General features: G+C 43.2%; 1 pseudogene; it reads right to left on the bottom strand.

Annotated features, from left to right (window-relative positions):
• Positions 1–3698: 3698 nt before the first annotated feature.
• Positions 3699–17108, bottom strand: LOC127777677 (glutamate receptor 2.7-like; annotated as a pseudogene).
• Between the last annotated feature and the right edge of the window lie 1734 nt (positions 17109–18842).

The raw sequence follows: 18842 nt of genomic DNA, 5'->3' as shown, positions 1-18842 counted from the left end.
CCCTTTTCTTGACATGCCCACTCACTAGTCACTATACTTTCCTGTTTTCATTTGTGGAACTCAAATTTATTATAGTTAACGGTGAAGACAAGACAGTCCACGGCTACATAATTAAATTTTAAACATTAAGCATTGATACTATAATATCCATTCTTGAGCATTGATATGTCCACCCTCCGGTTAAAAAATAGTATTTGATGTTTAAGGTAAGAATCGGTTAAACTTTTGAAATTCTTGCAATGAATAGTGTATCAAATGTTTAGTTTAATGACAAATAAAATGATTTAGATGGATCTGCCTCGCAAAGTAGCATCATAATATCATAAATCTATTACATTTTATAAACAAATTATGAGCGAATCTTATCCTAAACATTAAACACACACATATATATATATATATATATATATATATATATATATATATATATATATATATATATATATATATATATATATTAGATATTAGATATCTTAAAGGTGCTGGATTTGCTGCCTCCGAGCGATTTGGGAAGCCAGCGCCCAATGCGACGTCTACACGTCATAATAAAATAAAAAAATTAATAAGCGTTAGATTAACTCGAGCCCAGCCGATCCACTCATCAATTTTTGCAGAAATCCCCTCGTTATTTCGGTATTTACGATCGAGTCCACTGAATCAGAGCCGTTCGAACCCACGCGTGGACACAATCTGACCGTTCGTCTTCTATCTAGATGGCTCCGTCCTTGCCTACCCGTGGAATCGGTCGCCGCTCGTCTCCCCACGTCGCATCCCGTCGTCCCCATCGAGCAATCCTCTTCATCCCTAATTTCTTCGTCTAGAGGCGGCATCGATGCTCCTCGCCTCCTCCAAGATCTTCCATCGTAGGTCGTCGCCCATGATGGCTTGCCATCTGCTATCCCATGCCCACATGGTGGATGCATGATCTCCTCTCCCGTCGACGCACTCCGTGTAACCGCATCCATCGGCGTCCGTCTCCCCGTACGGTGGCTAACCAGATTAGCCACTGACCAGTGCCTCCGTACACGGTAGTTGGGTTTTGTTCTGTTCAAGCTCCCTCCTCGGCTGCTCCGTTCATCTTCTCTGGATTTCTCTGGTGAGTCCGCTGCATTCTTTGCCTTCTTTTATCCCCTTCTTTCACTCTTCTCCGGTCAACTGCATCAACGGCTGCAAGATGGAGCTGAGTTGGGAGTCTGAGCAGGCAGCAACAGGAGGAATCAGGGAACAAGGGAGAAAATGTGAGGAAGGAGGAAACTAGGATACCTAAGTAATTTGCTAATGCAGTTTTAGGCTACCTATTCAAATCCCTCATCGTATGGTGTACATTCACATTCAGATAGTATTGGCTTGATATTTAGGAGGTACGTTCATGCTTTATCTTAATTTCGTTATTTTTTTTATTTTCACAAAATTGTTCAATTTGGATACAGCTAACTTTTTCAGTCTTTAGAGGCCAAATCAAGGAATGCAAATAACTATGAAGATGTACAGGGTTCCTTAAGCCCTCTATTAAGGTAAAGAACATGGAAATCCACCAAGTAGAATAGAAGTTATCACAATCTGAACTCTGTTGTATTGCATCTCAACCATAACTCGAGCTGTCAACTTTCAAAGGGTTTTCATCCTGTCTATATGGTCAAATATTGCCACTCTGTAACTAATTAATTGTTGTAAGGTATGAGATCCTCAATCCAGTGCTTGTGTATTAATTTACTTATTGTATCAAGCTTTCCTATTAACAAAGTTGTGGTTTCTTGTTGTTCTTGTTCTGTATATATTGCAATTCAATATTTTTATATCAGCTACTGGATGCCAATGATTTTTGAAATCTGACATGGCACCTCACTTGGTCGCATTGACGAAACTAGAGTAATGTTCCATTTAATTTCAGCGATATGTGCAGTTCATTATGATTTCTCTAATATATGCTCTGTCAAAGCCTATGAGATAGTTGCCAGACACTTATAATTGGTAGGTCACCCAAGATACAAGTACAAAGCAAGAGATGTTCATCAAAGGATACATGTTGTTCTGTAGGTAAGTGGCTTTCAGTTTTGTTAAAAAAACTTATGGGAAATTCTAGATGTGCTACTTAATTCACTGAAGTGTTATCTATATAGATTATTTTCACCTCATTATACACGAGTTCATACAGGACCATCACAAATTATTGCCATGCATTCTCTATATTCTTCACTGTGTATGATACATAACAAATAAGTGGTATGGTGGCATTAAACTATTGAGAACTTCAATGTGGTATTATGTGCCCAGATTACCCATTTCAATATTATGCAAATGAAACATCCTACTGAAATAGCTATTATTCGGTTTTAAATTTTTGAAGAGGACTTTACTAAATTGTTCTTTCATCTAGGACAGCGATGATATCTGATCATTCTCAATTGTTCTTGATCTTCAGACAAGTGAAAAATCGTAGGTCAGTTTTGAAGGACATATTTCCTCTTGCAAAATACCTATTCCTGTCTAGAGGGCCAATCCACTATCCTCAGCTCAGGAAAACATAATGGATGAAGCTGTCAATTGTTCCACTGAGAAACAAACACAAGATAAGATAATAGGGAACATTCATACTGCATTGATCTCTGCTCTGAGTTCTGAGCAAGAGGTAATCCTTATGAACTTTCTTATTTGATTTATTTCTGAGATGTGCTTATTAAATTTTTGCATGGTGGTATTGGTAATGTTATATTGACTATCAGGTCAATCTTGACGCTTCTTGAATTGAATCAATGCAAAAAAAGGATATTTATTTTTGCTCTTTGTATCATGGAGAATTAGTAGACATTTCATGTTCAGATATTATAGTCATATCTTTGGAATGGCAAGACAAACCTATACCCTTTTTAAGTGCTAAGCTATACATAATTATTTTTATGTTACCTCAAAGATGCGATTCAGAATATTTTTAGGTTTTGCAAATTGGACATACTACAGAGTGCTGAGGATGCAGTAACATACAAAACCTTCGTTAGCCGCATATGATATATAATATAATTGTGTTTTCAGATATGCCAAATGACATGCATTTGTAGCTCATCTCCTGATGAAGGTGATCATCCCAGAGTTTCAGTATTGTGCGAGCTATTCTGAGATACACTGCCACTAGAGTCACTCCAATGTAAGTTATTTCAAGCAGTTATGTTCTACTTGTGTGGTTATTTGTTTAAACAAGAACTGACTGCCCATTCACTTTAGATTTGGGGCTCCCATGTAATATTATCCCACCTACCATACTGTCTTAAATCTAGCAATGCTCATGGTTTGGTCGGTCTTTGTTTTGTGGTGGGAAGATAAGAACAAGGATATGTTTTTCTGTGTTGGCCTTGGGATCGACCAACTGATGTTCCAGCTATTGCCAACTCACCGACCTAAATGAATTTGTATCGCCGATTCGTAATATTGAGCTTCTAAAAATTATCCCTACAAGGATTGTGCATATTCAATCAATGGTGCTTGCCATTTCTGAAATCAGGTTCACTAAATGGCACAAAATGCCCCTTTGTGTTATTTGATATAGTTGCAACCGTTGTGATCGAAGATGTTTTGCCATATAGTTACTACATGCATTGATTCTTCCATGCCAAATATCCCAGCATGACACATCGCTCTGCCAGGATATAATGCATCTCCAACAGACTATGTAATCCAAGCATGAAAACATGCTAACTTCTTGAATCTAACTGGAGGTGTACATCCTTAAACCATAGCAGTACGTCTATAAGAGCCCAAATTTAAACATAAAACCAATCAAGCTCATTACAGCTTGAAATGTGTTACTTGTTCTGTTGTTCCCGAACAGGCTAAATAGTAAGATAAATATAACTCTTTTGGGCTGTTAGACGCATTTATTACACCCGCACGGCGTAGCGCGCGAGACCTTTCTAGTATTTATAAAACAACAACCTATTGAAGTATTGATAGGATCGTGTAACAATTACCAATACTCATCTATAAAACAAGAAAAATACTACAGAACGGGACAGGATGATGCCTCCGAGGTGATATCTTGTATCAGCCGATTACTACTACTATTTGGCTATTGTGTACTCAACTACTGTACTACTACTGTTGAGCTGGTCCCTGCAGCTGAGTGGTTCTGGTTCGGTGGTTCCCCAACCAACTGATGCGGCTCGCTTATTCTCTCCTCCGCGCCGCCACCAGCCATCGCCACCGGCGCTCCACCTCCACGCCGGCCGGATACACCGAAAGCGACGACGACGGCGAAGCGCCGCCGCAGCTCCGTCGGCAGCGACGAGACGGCGACGAGGTGGGCCAGGAGCGCGGCGGAGGACACGGCGGCGTTGATGAGGAACAGCCCGCCGAAGCTCCTCGGCTTCAGCCGGAGCTTGTCGTCGCCGGTGCTGTTGCTCTTTCTCGCGCAGGAGCCGGGCTCGCCGAACCACTTGTTCTCGATCCTCGCGAGCCTGTTCTCCTCGGCCAGCTGCACGATCGCGCGCGACACGTCCGGCACCAGCGGAGACCCCACCGGGAAAACCTGGATGACATTACACGCACAAACATTTACTCTCTCGTCTCAAAATATAAGAACGTATAAATAAATAAAATATTTTCTAATACTTTCTATTCCAATACATTATGCTAAGAAATATCTAATCTAATTTTAAGTTCTTATAATTTAGGATGAAGGTAGTATATAACTTGTTAGTTTTATTGTTACTGCACCATAAACAACTTAGTGAAAGAACAAAAATACATAAATACTAAGTGCCCTATGAATCGTTTTAAAAAAATGGATTTAAGCGCCCTCGTGTCTCGCATGTGTTTCAGATAGTTAAAAAAACATAGACCATGGTCTGTATACATCCTAGCTAGCTCGGATGTGTGCATCCAAAGGGATGCATAGTCCAGGTTTTAACCTTTTTTATATATAAAAAAAATCCCAGCTAGCTACGTTAAAAAAGGCACAACAGTATTCCTCGGTTATCCTGAAAAAAAAAAGAAAAAAAAACCCCATCGGTTAGTAAAGGGCGAAGCCAGGAACCATAAATAGGGCTGAATCACTAGAGTATGAGCTTCTTAAACAAATTTTAACTAAAGATCAGCAAATTCCTTTGTGTTTCTTTTGGCACGTGTGGGACTTAAGCTCAAGCTGCTCCACTCGTGGCCCCACCCCTAAATTTAGAAAAAAAGAATTCCCGTATAAGAACAAAGTATGAGCTAACTACCACTTTCTATATGTGTTAATTTCTTGGTAAAATTCTACGATTCTTGAGGAATTAAGGAGTACCATATTTTGTAGTTTAAAAATTTGATAACTTTCAGTAATTTCTCAAGTACCATAAATCCATTTTCTATCTAAATTATGTTGTGTGAAATGTGTTGAAAGGGATGATAAGGACAGACGAATCCAAATCCACCGCTCTTGTACGTTGGACCAACTATGGCGTAGCCTTGGCAGTACTGAGACACAAAGAGCTTCAAGTAGGGCACTTCGTCAATAATTGCCGAGACACCGCCATTATCTGACCCCATGTTTAGGGCTTCGGCATACTGGTCAATTGTGGCATATGCCCTTAGTCTGTCCTCATTGAATCCCATGTCTTTTAGGATGTTTTGGACGAATGATCCCTGCTGGTAACCCACATAGTCGCCCTTCTTTAATTCGTTTATCGTCGGCTGCAGCTGTCCCACTGTCAACATCGATGTTAGGTTTGCCGTGTAGCTTGTCGTGATGATAAGAACAGTAAACACCCATACGATGACCACGAGCTTCGACAGGTTGCTCTCCAACTTCTCCTCTGAAAATTAAATCAGGATTAGTGTCGTCATCAAAAGGGAATAGTAACAAAATTGTGCAATCATATAATAATATACTCCCCAATCTTAAAATATAGTAATCGAGTATTGGATTTGATATAATATAGTACTATGAACTTGGACAAATATCGTAGTACTAGATTGTTTCTAATTCAATACTCCCTCCTTCCTAAATTGATCATCATACAATGAAAATTAAAATTTCTTAAATTGATCATCATATAACCGCATGGACACGGATTTCATTAGAATACAATTATTAATGCAGCACGGGAGAATGTGTGTATGCTAAGGTGTGTAGTTGGCATTATAATTTAACCGATGCATGCATTATGAGAGAACGTGTGCATGGTATCTTGATTGTTGTGATTTAAATTATCTTTGATCTTGGTGTATAAATTTATATGATGATCAATATGGGAAGGAGATAGTACTAAATTACTATATTTTAGAATGATGGAGTACTTAAAAAAGGGGGGGGCAAGAACGGGGTTTACTATGGGAGAAGACTAGAGTCGAGAATGCAAAGTAGAATACAACTCCGAACTGATTACATGGCGTGCCATGGAATCGGGGGTTGATCCTGTGCTCAATTGCCCACACGACGAAGCCGGTGAAGAAGAAGAAAGCCATGCTAGTGATCCAAAGGCCCGGAGTTAGTGGCCTTAGGAAGATCCACATGTTGTTTGCCTTCTCCTTTTCCGCCACAACCATCGACACTCCTGAGTCGGTGAATGGCATTGTGAATGAAACCAGTTTCATCCGTTCTGCCGTGATCATCATATCAGCCACAACCACATCGGCTTTCTACAATACAATAGTATTAGATTGGTATATTTTGAGACGGATGCATTTGTTAAATTTTAGTATATTTAAATGTTCTATCTTAATACAATTCTATCCTCAACAAGGTGAGGATAAATTATTTTAGTGGCATGTCATTGTTTATCGGCCTATACTTGTAGCACATATTGTTTCGTACCTCCTTCGTCCTAAAATATATTAATGGTATTCTACCCATTTAAGTTAAAAATAAATTTTGTGATCAAAGTTGAAGCAATAAAAGTTAATACTGCCAAGTAAACGCAAATTAATGGAGGTGGTAAGTAGACACTAACCATTTCATGCACCAGGTTCACCATTTTGTCATAAGATAACATGTTGTCAGTGACTGGCACATACTGATATGCGACTGGATACGCCAGCTTCGCCATGACCGCTTGGAACACGTCTAATGCAGAAGCCTGTGATCATTGCCCCGCCGGCGCTCGTCTGGTTTTGTTGCCTTCGGATCGCCACGAATTGGTTGAATCCGACCTTCACCGGGACGGCGACGCGGAGCAGCCGCCCGTTCGCCGACTCGCTCCACCCGATCGGGACGGCCGCCGTCTCGCCCGGCCATAGGATTTGCTTCAGCTCCTCATTGCTGCCACTCTTGGGGCGGCGCCGCGCCATGTCCTGGGAGACCCCAAGCTCCGGCGTCCAGAAACCCACCGTCCTTGCGCCGCTGCCGATGATGTTGACAACCTCGTACGCCGACACCTGCCGCTCGCCGTCGACCAGCCTGAACCTTCCGGCCAGGCCTTGAAACGTGGTCTCGAGCAGAGCATCGAGAAACTGTTGGAATTAATGAATGGGCCTTAGCCCACTCGAAGATTAATTCTTTGGAAAATCACAAAAACCCACCTCATGGGATGACATGCATGTGGAGTTTAGTACCACCTTGCTTATTCTAGGAGAGGGGGACCTCCTTAAAAGGGAGGATGCCCTCCTAGCCATTTGAAGCATATGTGGTGGAGAGAAGAGGGGAAACACACGCGCGCGCTCGCTCGCCTCGCCGGGCCGGCCAGGGCAGGCGGCGTGCGTGCGTGCGTGCGTGCACGACGTACGCGTCGAATGGTCCGAAAAATTGGCTCCTCACCCTTGCGCAGATGCAGCCTCCTTCTGCAGTTTTGTTTTGCTGCAAATTCGGATTCGTTTTTGTTTTGGAAACGTTCCGAAAAATCCGGTGCGTGCAAACGGCATGGAGTCCGGATAAGTTACGCGCGACTTATCCGGTTCGGTTACGCGCAGTAGAGATCATGAGGGCGCCCTGATCAAGCGACCCTTCTCTATATAAACCGACCTGCCGTCTTCACGGAAAAAACACGAAATCAATCTAGGGTTTGCCTCCTACTCTGTACTGCACCGTCGCTCGTAGACTACTCCATCTCGCTCGCCGGCGTGCACCGGCGATCGGGAGAGCAGGTCTCCGGAACCTCTGCCTTCGACGTCCTGCACCGGGAGAAGGCGGCAATAAGGTTTTTGGGAAGCGCTTCGCGCGACTGTTCCCTGTTCGTTCGCGACGGCTCGCCTTCCTCTTCGCTCGCGTGTTTCGTGCCTTCGTAGATGCCTGCGAAAAGTTTCGACCAAGCAGCCGGTCTTTCCATCACCTCGGTACGTGTTCAATATGTTGCGCATATTTGATCTGTTCATGTTATACTGTGTAGCTTACATGTGTAGATCTAATGATGCGTTCATGCTAGTTTTCATCTGTAATGTCATGATTTATTTATGGAATAGATTAAATTATTATATGCCTATAATCTCAACAATCCAAAAACCTTATTGTAGGCACTGTGATTTTACTATGGCTGGTTTTGCCGATGCACTGAGGCCGGATAAATTCACCGGTGTGCATTTTAAGAGATGGTAGATCAGGGTCACTCTGTGGCTGACAGCTATGAAATGCTTCTGGGTGAGTACTGGCAAACCTAAAGGAGTTCTTACTGCTGAACAGCAGAAGCAATTCGAGGAAGCCACTACTCTCTTTGTGGGATGTATTCTTAGCGTTCTTGGCGATCGTCTGGTCGAGGTGTATATGCATATGACCGACGCTAAGGAGTTGTGGGATGCACTGAATACTAAATTCGGTGCTACTGATGCTAGCAATGATTTGTATATCATGGAGCAGTTTCATGACTACAAGATGGCTGACAACCGTTCTGTAGTCGAACAGGCTCATGAGATACAAACCATGGCTAAGGAACTCGAACTCCTTAAGTGTGTCTTACCCGACAAATTTGTGGCCGGGTGCATTATTGCGAAATTACCTCCATCTTGGAGAAGTTTCGGTACTGCACTCAAACACAAGAGACAGGAATACTCCGTTGAGGGGTTGATAGCGTCTCTTGATGTTGAGGAGAAAGCTCGGGAAAAGGATGTCGCATCTAAGGGCGATGGTGGGCAGTCCAGTGCCAATGTTGTGCACAAGGCTCAGAACAAGAGTAAGGGAAAATACAAAGCTCAGCAGACCACCAACTTCAAGAAGCAGAAGAAGAACAACAACAATCCTAATCAGGATGAGAGGACTTGCTTTGTGTGTGGCCAAGTTGGTCATCTGGCTAGGAAGTGTCCACAGCACAAGGGGATGAAGGCACCTGCAGGGCAGACTTTTAAGTCTGCTAATGTGACTATTGGCAACACTGGAGATGGAAGCAGGTATGGTAATCTACCTACTGTTTTTTCAGTTAATCAGTCTATTAATTGGTGGGTTGACACTGGGGCCAATGTACATGTTTGTGCTGACATCTCATTGTTTTCTTCTTATCAGGTCACACGGGGTTCCACCGTCCTAATGGGGAATGGGTCACATGCTTCTGTTCATGGTGTTGGCACGGTAGATCTGAAGTTTACTTCGGGAAAGATCGTGCAGCTGAAGAACGTGCAGCATGTCCCTTCTATCGACAGGAATCTTGTTAGTGGCTCCCGTCTGACTAGAGACGGATTTAAGTTGGTTTTTGAGTCCAATAAAGTAGTCGTGTCTAAACATGGATATTTTATTGGTAAAGGTTATGAGTGCGGAGGCCTGTTCCGCTTTTCCCTTTCTGATTTCTGCAATAAGTCTGTGAACCATATTTGTGGCAGTGTGGATGATGAGGCTAATGTTTGGCACTCACGTTTATGTCATATTAATTTTGGCTTGATGTCTCGGCTTTCCAACATGTGTTTAATTCCTAAGTTTCCATTGTCAAAGGTTCTAAGTGCCATAGTTGTGTGCAATCGAAGCAACCTCGCAAGCCTCACAAGGCTGTCGAGGAGAGAAACTTGGCACCACTAGAACTCCTACATTCAGATCTTTGTGAAATGAATGGGGTGTTGACGAAGGGTGGAAAACGATATTTCATGACGTTGATTGATGATGCTACTAAATTTTGCTATGTGTATTTGTTGAAAACGAAAGACGAGGCTCTAGACTATTTTAAAATTTATAAGGCAGAAGTTGAAAATCAACTTGACAGAAAGATAAAAAGGCTTAGGTCTGATCGTGGTGGAGAGTTTTTCTCGAACGAGTTTGACTTATTCTGTGAGGAACATGACATCATACATGAGAGGACGCCTCCCTATTCTCCCGAGTCTAATGGGATTGCTGAAAGGAAGAACCGCACACTGACTGACTTGGTGAATGCCATGTTGGACACCGCGGGACTGCCTAAGGCATGGTGGGGGGAGGCATTGTTGACCTCAAATCATGTGTTAAACAGAGTTCCTAACAGAAATAAGGACAAAACACCATATGAGATATGGATTGGGAGAAAACCATCACTTTCTTATTTGCGCACATGGGGGTGCTTGGCGAAAGTCAATGTACCAATAACGAAAAAGCGCAAACTTAGACCCAAGACTATGGACTGTGTCTTTCTGGGATATGCTCATCATAGCATTGCCTATAGATTTTTAATAGTTAAATCCGAGGTACCGGACATGCATGTTGGTACAATTATGGAATCTCGTGATGCTACCTTCTTTGAGAGATTTTTCCCAATGAAGGATACACATAGTGGTTCGAACCAACCCTCTGAAATAATTCCCAGTTCAATCACACCACCAGAACAAACTGAATATACACATGAACATGTCTCTGAGGAGGATGTCAGTGAAGCTCCTCGAAGGAGTAAGAGACAAAGGACGGCTAAGTCTTTTGGTGATGATTTCACTGTGTACCTCATGGATGACACTCCTAAGTCAATTTCAGAAGCATATGCATCTCCTAATGCAGACTACTGGAAGGAGGCTGTCCGTAGTGAAATGGATTCCATTATCACTAACAGGACTTGGGAGGTGACAGAGTGACCCTATGGGTGTAAACCTGTGGGGCGCAAGTGGGTGTTCAAGAAGAAGCTTAGGCCTGACGATACTATTGAAAAGTACAAGGCTCGGCTTGTTGCTAAGGGCTATACTCAGAAAGAAGGCGAAGATTTCTTTGACACTTACTCACCTGTTGCTAGATTGACCACAATTCGTGTGCTACTTTCCCTAGCAGCCTCACATGGTCTTCTCGTTCATCAAATGGACGTTAAGACAGCTTTTCTTAATGGAGAGCTGGATGAGGAGATCTATATGGATCAACCTGATGGGTTTGTAGTTGAAGGTCAAGAAGGCAAAGTGTGCAAATTGTTGAAGTCTTTGTATGGTCTGAAACAAGCTCCTAAGCAATGGCACGAGAAATTTGACAAAACATTGACATCTGCAGGCTTTGCAGTCAATGAGGCAGATAAATGTGTGTACTATCGCCATGGTGGGGGTGAGGGAGTTATTTTGTGCTTGTATGTTGACGACATACTGATATTTGGGACAAACCTTGAGGTGATAAATGAGGTTAAATTATTCTTGTCTCAAAATTTTGATATGAAGGATTTGGGAGTAGCTGATGTTATCTTAAACATTAAGTTAATTAGAGATGAGAATGGGATTACACTCTTGCAGTCTCATTATGTGGAGAAGATTTTGAATCGCTTTGGCTACATTGATAGTAAGCCTTCTCCAACACCTTATGATCCTAGCTTGTTGCTTCGCAAGAACAAGAGAATTGCTAGGAATCAACTGGAATACTCCCAAATCATTGGCTCGTTGATGTACCTGGCTAGTGCAACTAGGCCTGATATCTCCTTTGCTGTGAGCAAGTTGAGCCGATTTACCTCTAATCCAGGAGATGATCACTGGCGTGCGCTTGAGCGAGTAATGCGCTATCTGAAAGGTACTGTGGAATTGGGGCTTCACTATACTGGGTATCCTGCGGTACTGGAGGGTTATAGTGATTCTAACTGGATCTCTAATGTGGATGAGATCAAAGCCACTAGTGGATATATCTTCACACTGGGTGGTGGTGCTGTTTCATGGAGGTCTTGCAAACAGACCATTTTGACGAGGTCAACTATGGAAGCAGAGCTGACGGCACTGGATACTGCTACTGTTGAGGCAGAATGGCTGCGTGATCTATTAATGGATCTGCCTATTGTTGAAAAACCGGTGCCGGCTATCCTTATGAACTGTGACAATCAAACGGTAATTGTCAAAGTGAATAGTTCTAAGGATAATATGAAATCGTCTAGACATGTGAAAAGACGATTGAAGTCTGTCAGGAAATTAAGAAACTCCGGAGTTATAACGTTGGATTACATCCAAACAGCAAGAAACCTAGCAGATCCCTTCACGAAGGGACTATCACGAAATGTGATAGACAATGCATCAAAGGAGATGGGTTTGAGACCTATGTGAGTTATACTATGGTGGTAACCCAGTCTATGTGATCGGAGATCCCGTGAATTAGATCCTGGGAAGAACAAATCATTAGTAAACTAGAGGAGAGTACCAATATATATACCCTCTCCAAGTGAAGATGCATGTACTCTCGTGAGCTGCAAGGCAGGTTGGCTATGCCTTAATGAGTTCTGTTGGCTTTAATTAGCGAAGATGTTGTCCTGCAGAGCATTCTTGAAAGAACTCACCTTTGTGAGCTTGACTGTTGGTCGCAGTCTATGAAGATTTTGGATGAATCTTCTAGGAAGCTTACTAAAGACCTAGGAGTATGACTTATACGCTCCACCCGAGGAGTAGTCTACAGACGGTCTAGTACCAGATAAGACTTTGAGTGAAACTTGCTTGCACAAGACTTGCAATTCAAGGCGTAGTCCATTGTTCAAGTTGTGAGTAAGTGTAGCTTGGAGTTCTAGGTGGATGTTCAACCTTAATCGGTCTCCATCGAACCGCTGGTATATAAACAGTACATTGGAAAAGGCAAATCTCAGTGGGATTTTGAGATTTGGTGGGGGATTGTTGGAATTAATGAATGGGCCTTAGCCCACTCGAAGATTAATTCTTTGGAAAATCACAAAAGCCCACCTCATGGGATGACATGCATGTGGAGTTTAGTACCACCTTGCTTATTCTAGGAGAGGGGGACCTCCTTAAAAGGGAGGATGCCCTCCTAGCCGTTTGAAGCATGTGTGGTGGAGAGAAGAGGGGAAACACACGCGCGCGCTCGCTCGCCTCGCCTCGCCGGGCAGGCGGCGCGCGTGCACGACGTACGCGTCGAATGGTCCGAAAAATTGGCTCCTCACCCTTGCGCAAATGCAGCCTCCTTTTGCAGTTTTGTTTTGCTGCAAATTCGGATTCGTTTTTGTTTTGGAAACGTTCCGAAAAATCCGGTGCGTGCAAACGGCATGGAGTCCGGATAAGTTACGCGCGACTTATCCGGTTCGGTTACGCGCAGTAGAGATCGTGAGGGCGCCCTGATCAAGCGACCCTTCTCTATATAAACCGACCTGCCGTCTTCACGGAAAAAACGCGAAATCAATCTAGGATTTGCCTCCTACTCTGTACTGCACCGTCGCTCGTAGACTACTCCATCTCGCTCGCCGGCGTGCACCGGCGATCGGGAGAGCAGGTCTCTGGAACCTCTGCCTTCGACGTCCTGCACCGGGAGAAGGCGGCAATAAGGTTTTTGGGAAGCGCTTCACGCGACTGCTCCCTATTCGTTCGCGACGGCTCGCCTTCCTCTTCGCTCGCGTGTTTCGTGCCTTCGTAGACGCCTGCGAAAAGTTTCGACCAAGCAGCCGGTCTTTCCATCACCTCGGTACGTGTTCAATATGTTGCGCATATTTGATCTGTTCATGTTATACTGTGTAGCTTACATGTGTAGATCTAATGATGCGTTCATGCTAGTTTTCATCTGTAATATCATGATTTATTTATGGAATAGATTAAATCATTATATGCCTATAATCTCAACAGAACGTCGTCGTGTTGTGTTCTTCCCTCGCGTTGCTGCTCTGGTGGAGACATCGATCGGCTGCGGCGGCGGCTGCCCATGCCGTGTCGTACAGCCAGAGCAGCGACGCCGACGTGTGCGCGACGTCGTCGTCGTCGTCTTCGTCGGCGATGCCCGGGTTATCACGGCGAAACCTTGCCTTGAGCCGCCTCGTGAAACTCCTGACTTGGCCCGTCGGCTGCACGTACGGGCGTAGGCTGACGACACCCTGCATGTGCTCGATGTCGTCAGGGCTAAGGCCGTCCGCCGCGGCGCCGACGCCGGCGGTGGCGATCCACGCGTAGCCCTCCGACATCATGCCGGCGACGCTGGCCCGGCGGAAGAGGCGCGCGGCCAGGGCGGGGAGCATGTGCACGACGTAGACCCGCCACGGCATGATCTTGACGGCACGGAGCGCCGCGTCGAGGCGGCCGTCCGTCGCGTCGGCCGGCACGGACACGCTGTCCACCACGCCACGCGCACCGTACGACCCTGCCAGCAGCTGCCCTTGCACCTGGAACGCGTGAACCAGCGCCGGGAGGATGCCGATGCCGTAGAGCGAGTCCTCGTGCAGGAGCACGGCCGCGCGCCACGAGAACACATCGAGGATTGCGGCGATGGGCGCGGCCTGGGAGGCGATGCTGGCAGCGGTGCGCACGAAGAAGCGTGTCGGCGGTGAGCTCAACGCCGGTGAGGTAGTAGGGGAGAAGGAGAGGATCGGGATGTGGTTGCGGATCGCGATGCCAGCGAAGAGCTCGACTTCGGCTGAGGTTTGAGGCCCGATGATGGCTTCGACCTGGGCGTTCTTGTTCATCAACTCCTCGACTGCAAGGACAACGAGAAGGGATAAGTAGTCCATTAATTTAATTTTATCCCCTTCAATTAGCGTTTGTTTATAAACACCTATAAACTCTAATATCGGATATTGAACCACCCTTAACTCTTAAAACCGTTCTTCTTCCTGGTCCAAACCCAAGTGGTTTTGACGTACGTGCTGAGTGACAATTCGATAAGCAAAAATATATTTCCTTTGCTTTTTTTTACATTGGTTATTTTAATTTTAAACTAATCAACGTCAAATATTAAGGAATATAGATACTACTTATCAAAATTCGGAGGTGTCACTTAGGTCTATAAACCTGTAAAATGCGTATCTAAATCCATCAACTCGGTTTAATGAATCATAGCAGGTCCAAACTTCATTTGATCGGAGAGGACCACCGACATGGCACTCCATATAGGCAGAAATTTTGCATCCAGCCTCCTCCTCGTTCAATACTACCCCAAATACCAACCCCTCCCCCCTCCCAAAAAAAAGATCTCCCCAATCTAGATGAATGCCAGAGAACAAAAAAGAGTGAAGACACTAACGATACACAGGCATGCGCACCGGTTCATCTTTTCCCCTAAATTTGGGGTCCATCATGGACACTCCTGCAACGTCCCCAATAACGTGTAACATGGATGTCGATCTAAGGAGAATAATACACGACGAAATGAATCGTCTTGTTTCCAACAATTATTCTTCTAGACGGTACAAACAAACTCCTAAAAGCTACAAACAGACTTCGACGGATTAAGGAGATATTATACCAAGTAATAATTAAAAAACGTTTTTTGTACTCAACAAATATTAAAAAAATTCAACATGTATTTAACTAAGAGATATGAGAAATACACATATTACTTATACACGGAGGAATAGATCGAGGATACGTAGTTAGCAATAACATTGTAAACAGATGCATGTAATCAAAATAATAAATATGATGGAATATTTTTACAAAATTAAGTAAAACTGAAAAACGGTTTGGTGCATACTTTCTCTGTAAAAGAAAAAAAAAGCAACTTTTAAAAATAAATTTAGATAAACACTTGTACAAATTTATCATCAGAAGTTGGTTTTCTCCGGTATACTGAGGTAGCTAGCAGATGCATGTGCAGCCGACCAGCCGTGTAAGCCAGCACCACTGTCACTACTGGAGAAAGTATCTTTGGTCAGTCGACCAAATTACACAATAGTCCTGGTTCCAATAAAAACCGGGACTAAAAAGAATTTTTAGTCCCAGTTTATAAGCGCAACGAGACTATGTGTTCTTCAGTTCCGGTTGGTAGGCTATGTCAGGCCCCCCGGGATCTTTACTCTCGGTTTGTAACACCAACCGGGACTAAAGATCCTAACTGATTAAAGATCCCGGGGATCTTTACACCCGGTTGGTAACGCCAACCAGGACTAGTTAGCTTCCTTTATATATGTACTCCCTCTGTCCCACAATATAAGGGATTTTCGGTTTTTACTTGCAACGTTTGACCATTCGTCTTATTCAAATTTTTTTTGCAAATATAAAAAACGAAAAGTTGTGCTTAAAGTACTGTAGATAATAAAGTAAGTCACAAATAAAATAATTAATAATTTCAAAAAATTTTGAATAAGACGAGTGGTCAAACGTTACAAGCAAAAACTCAAAATCCCTTATATTATGGGACGGAGGGAGTATTTTTTATCCAACCCGAGCCAAGCTTCAAAATTTCTTCTTGAGGAGGGGAGGTGTTGCCGAAATTTCTTATGAATTTATTTTAGTGATTATATACAAATTGGAGGTGTCTAAAAGGTTAGTAACTTCATCCTCCAATATTTTTTGGTTATCATATTACATTTAGAGATATGTTTTGTATACATTATTGCCTCTGTAATTTTGATGGAAGTTGATTAGAGAGAAATTTTTCGTAGGGAAGAAAGAATATAGAAATTTTTACCAACCGACACTAAAGATCGATATTTAGTCCCGGGTATTTAAACCGTCCCGGATCTTTAGTCTCGATTTGCTATCTAGGACTATAGGATGTTACAAACCGGGACTACAAACCATTTCTCCAGTAGCATGTGCATACGTTACATCTAGCTTAGCTAGCTAGCTTCATGTGTATAGTAGCTGCACTCACCGGCGTGCGCTGCCGCAAGGACGTCCCCGCGCGAGTCCCTGACGCGCAGCTCCACCCTCGCGCGCGCGGCCGCGGCGGTAGAATAATCGTTGGCGCCGTAGTAGTCGTCCAACGCCATGGAAATGCAGGCGAGGCTCCTCCTCCCCTCGCCGCCGCTCGCCAGGTCCAGCACAACTCCGACCCTCACCGGCGCCGCCGCCGCCGCCCTACTGATGGCACCGCAAAGCACGACCAGCAGAGAAAGGCGAGCTACTGCAGCTGCCGAAGCAGCAACGGGAAGCGGCCACCTCTCCATAACCGATAACTCGATCGTGTTTAGCTAGCTAGCTTGTTCTTTCAATTCGCTCGATGATCGGGTGTAATTAAGTTAGTTTACTCGATCGATGATCGTGTTATGAATGGCATACATATACACGTAGGAGTACCTTAACTGGAGACACGCGGTTATTCTTGTGCGACTTGTACAATGCAAGTCGCAGGAAATTTCGCGGAGTACTCTTCCGCTGGCCGGTGGGTTAATTTTGTAGAATATCAACATGCTCGATCTCAACTCTGAACTATTAACTGTCAAAAAAAAAAACTCTGAACTATTAAGGCTGTGTTTGGAACATTGTGTTCCCAACTTCCCCTTCTCATTTTTCGTGCGCACGTTTTTTAAACTGCTAAACGGGACATTTTTTTTTAAGTTTCTATACGAAGTTGCTTAAAAAAATTATATTGATCCACTTTTGGAAAAAAAAAAAGAGCAAATACTTCATGAGCTAATGAGCCGTTTCGTTTTCCGTGCACACAGCTTGTGTTGGAAACACAGGGTTTCCGAACGCAAATCTCCTACTATAATTTTATTTAGTCGTATTAATTAGTACTCTCTCCATCTACTTTTGATAGTTATATTTTATTTTGGCACACAGACTAAGGATAAGTAATTCTATTTATCCATTTAAACATGCTACTAGTCATTCCTCGTAAACAAGCGATTCATTAATATTTACATTTCTCAATACCCATGTAGCCAATCATGTGTGGAAGAATAAATAGTCATGCATTAAATCTGAGAAAGTCATTAAAATGATAAGTTGTTGAATTGAAATATGCCTATCAAAATCTTTTTTTCAGATTTGAAAATATGACTATCAAAAATAGATGGAGAACTATTTGAGAACGTTGATCTTTAAATGTCTTAGCTAGCCAGCTATTAAAACACTGTTATATTGAGAGAAGGTGAGTGTTTGTTTTTACGATAAAATTATTAATCATGGCGTTGGGGAAAACAACGTATGCATAGAATTCGATATAGCAGCGAATTACTCTATTGGATCGAGATAGTTCGCCTGTAGTATTCTTGCTCTCTGATGCGTATACCGATCAAGTCAATGTCTTTTTAATTGCGTCAACGCGTGTAGTTTTATTTCAAGCGGCAAATACTAATTAGGTTGAACGGCAATGTAATAATGTTTGCAATGACGTTCTAGGCTAGCGAGATTCATCATATATTATCTTGAAGCAATAATACGTAGCCACGTGCCCATGTACATTAAAGAAGTTCTGTTTTCTGGTACCTATAAAGACAAGAAACCGTGAAAGTGCATGTAGCCTAGTGGTTATATTGATCTGAGTAGCACCCTAAGCATGTTTGGTTTGGAGACTTCTTAGGATAGGTTGGCGCCACCCTATTTTTTGGAACATAAAATCTACACAACAGTGTCATGTCCCAACGGGATAAATTAATTAATGATGCAATTCATTTAACAAATCAGAGTATCAGGCCACCACACACACATTAGTTAGGGCCGGTTTAGTTCGCGAAAAGAAAATTTTTTGGTATCACATCGGATGTTTGACCGGATGTCGGAGGCTTTTCGGACACGAATGAAAAAAATAATTTCATAACTCACCTGGAAACCGCGAGACAAATCTTTTGAGACTAATTAATCTGTCATTAGCACATGTGGGGTTACTGTAGCACTTATGGCTAATCATAGACTAATTAGGCTCAAAAGATTCATCTCGCTATTTCCCCCCTAACTGT

The sequence above is a fragment of the Oryza glaberrima genome, chromosome 6 (genome assembly GCF_000147395.1).
Source record: "Oryza glaberrima chromosome 6, OglaRS2, whole genome shotgun sequence".
Taxonomy (NCBI): Eukaryota; Viridiplantae; Streptophyta; class Magnoliopsida; order Poales; family Poaceae; genus Oryza; species Oryza glaberrima.
The sequence above is the reverse complement of the archived record's forward strand: the minus strand, read 5'-3'. Positions and strand labels throughout refer to the sequence as shown.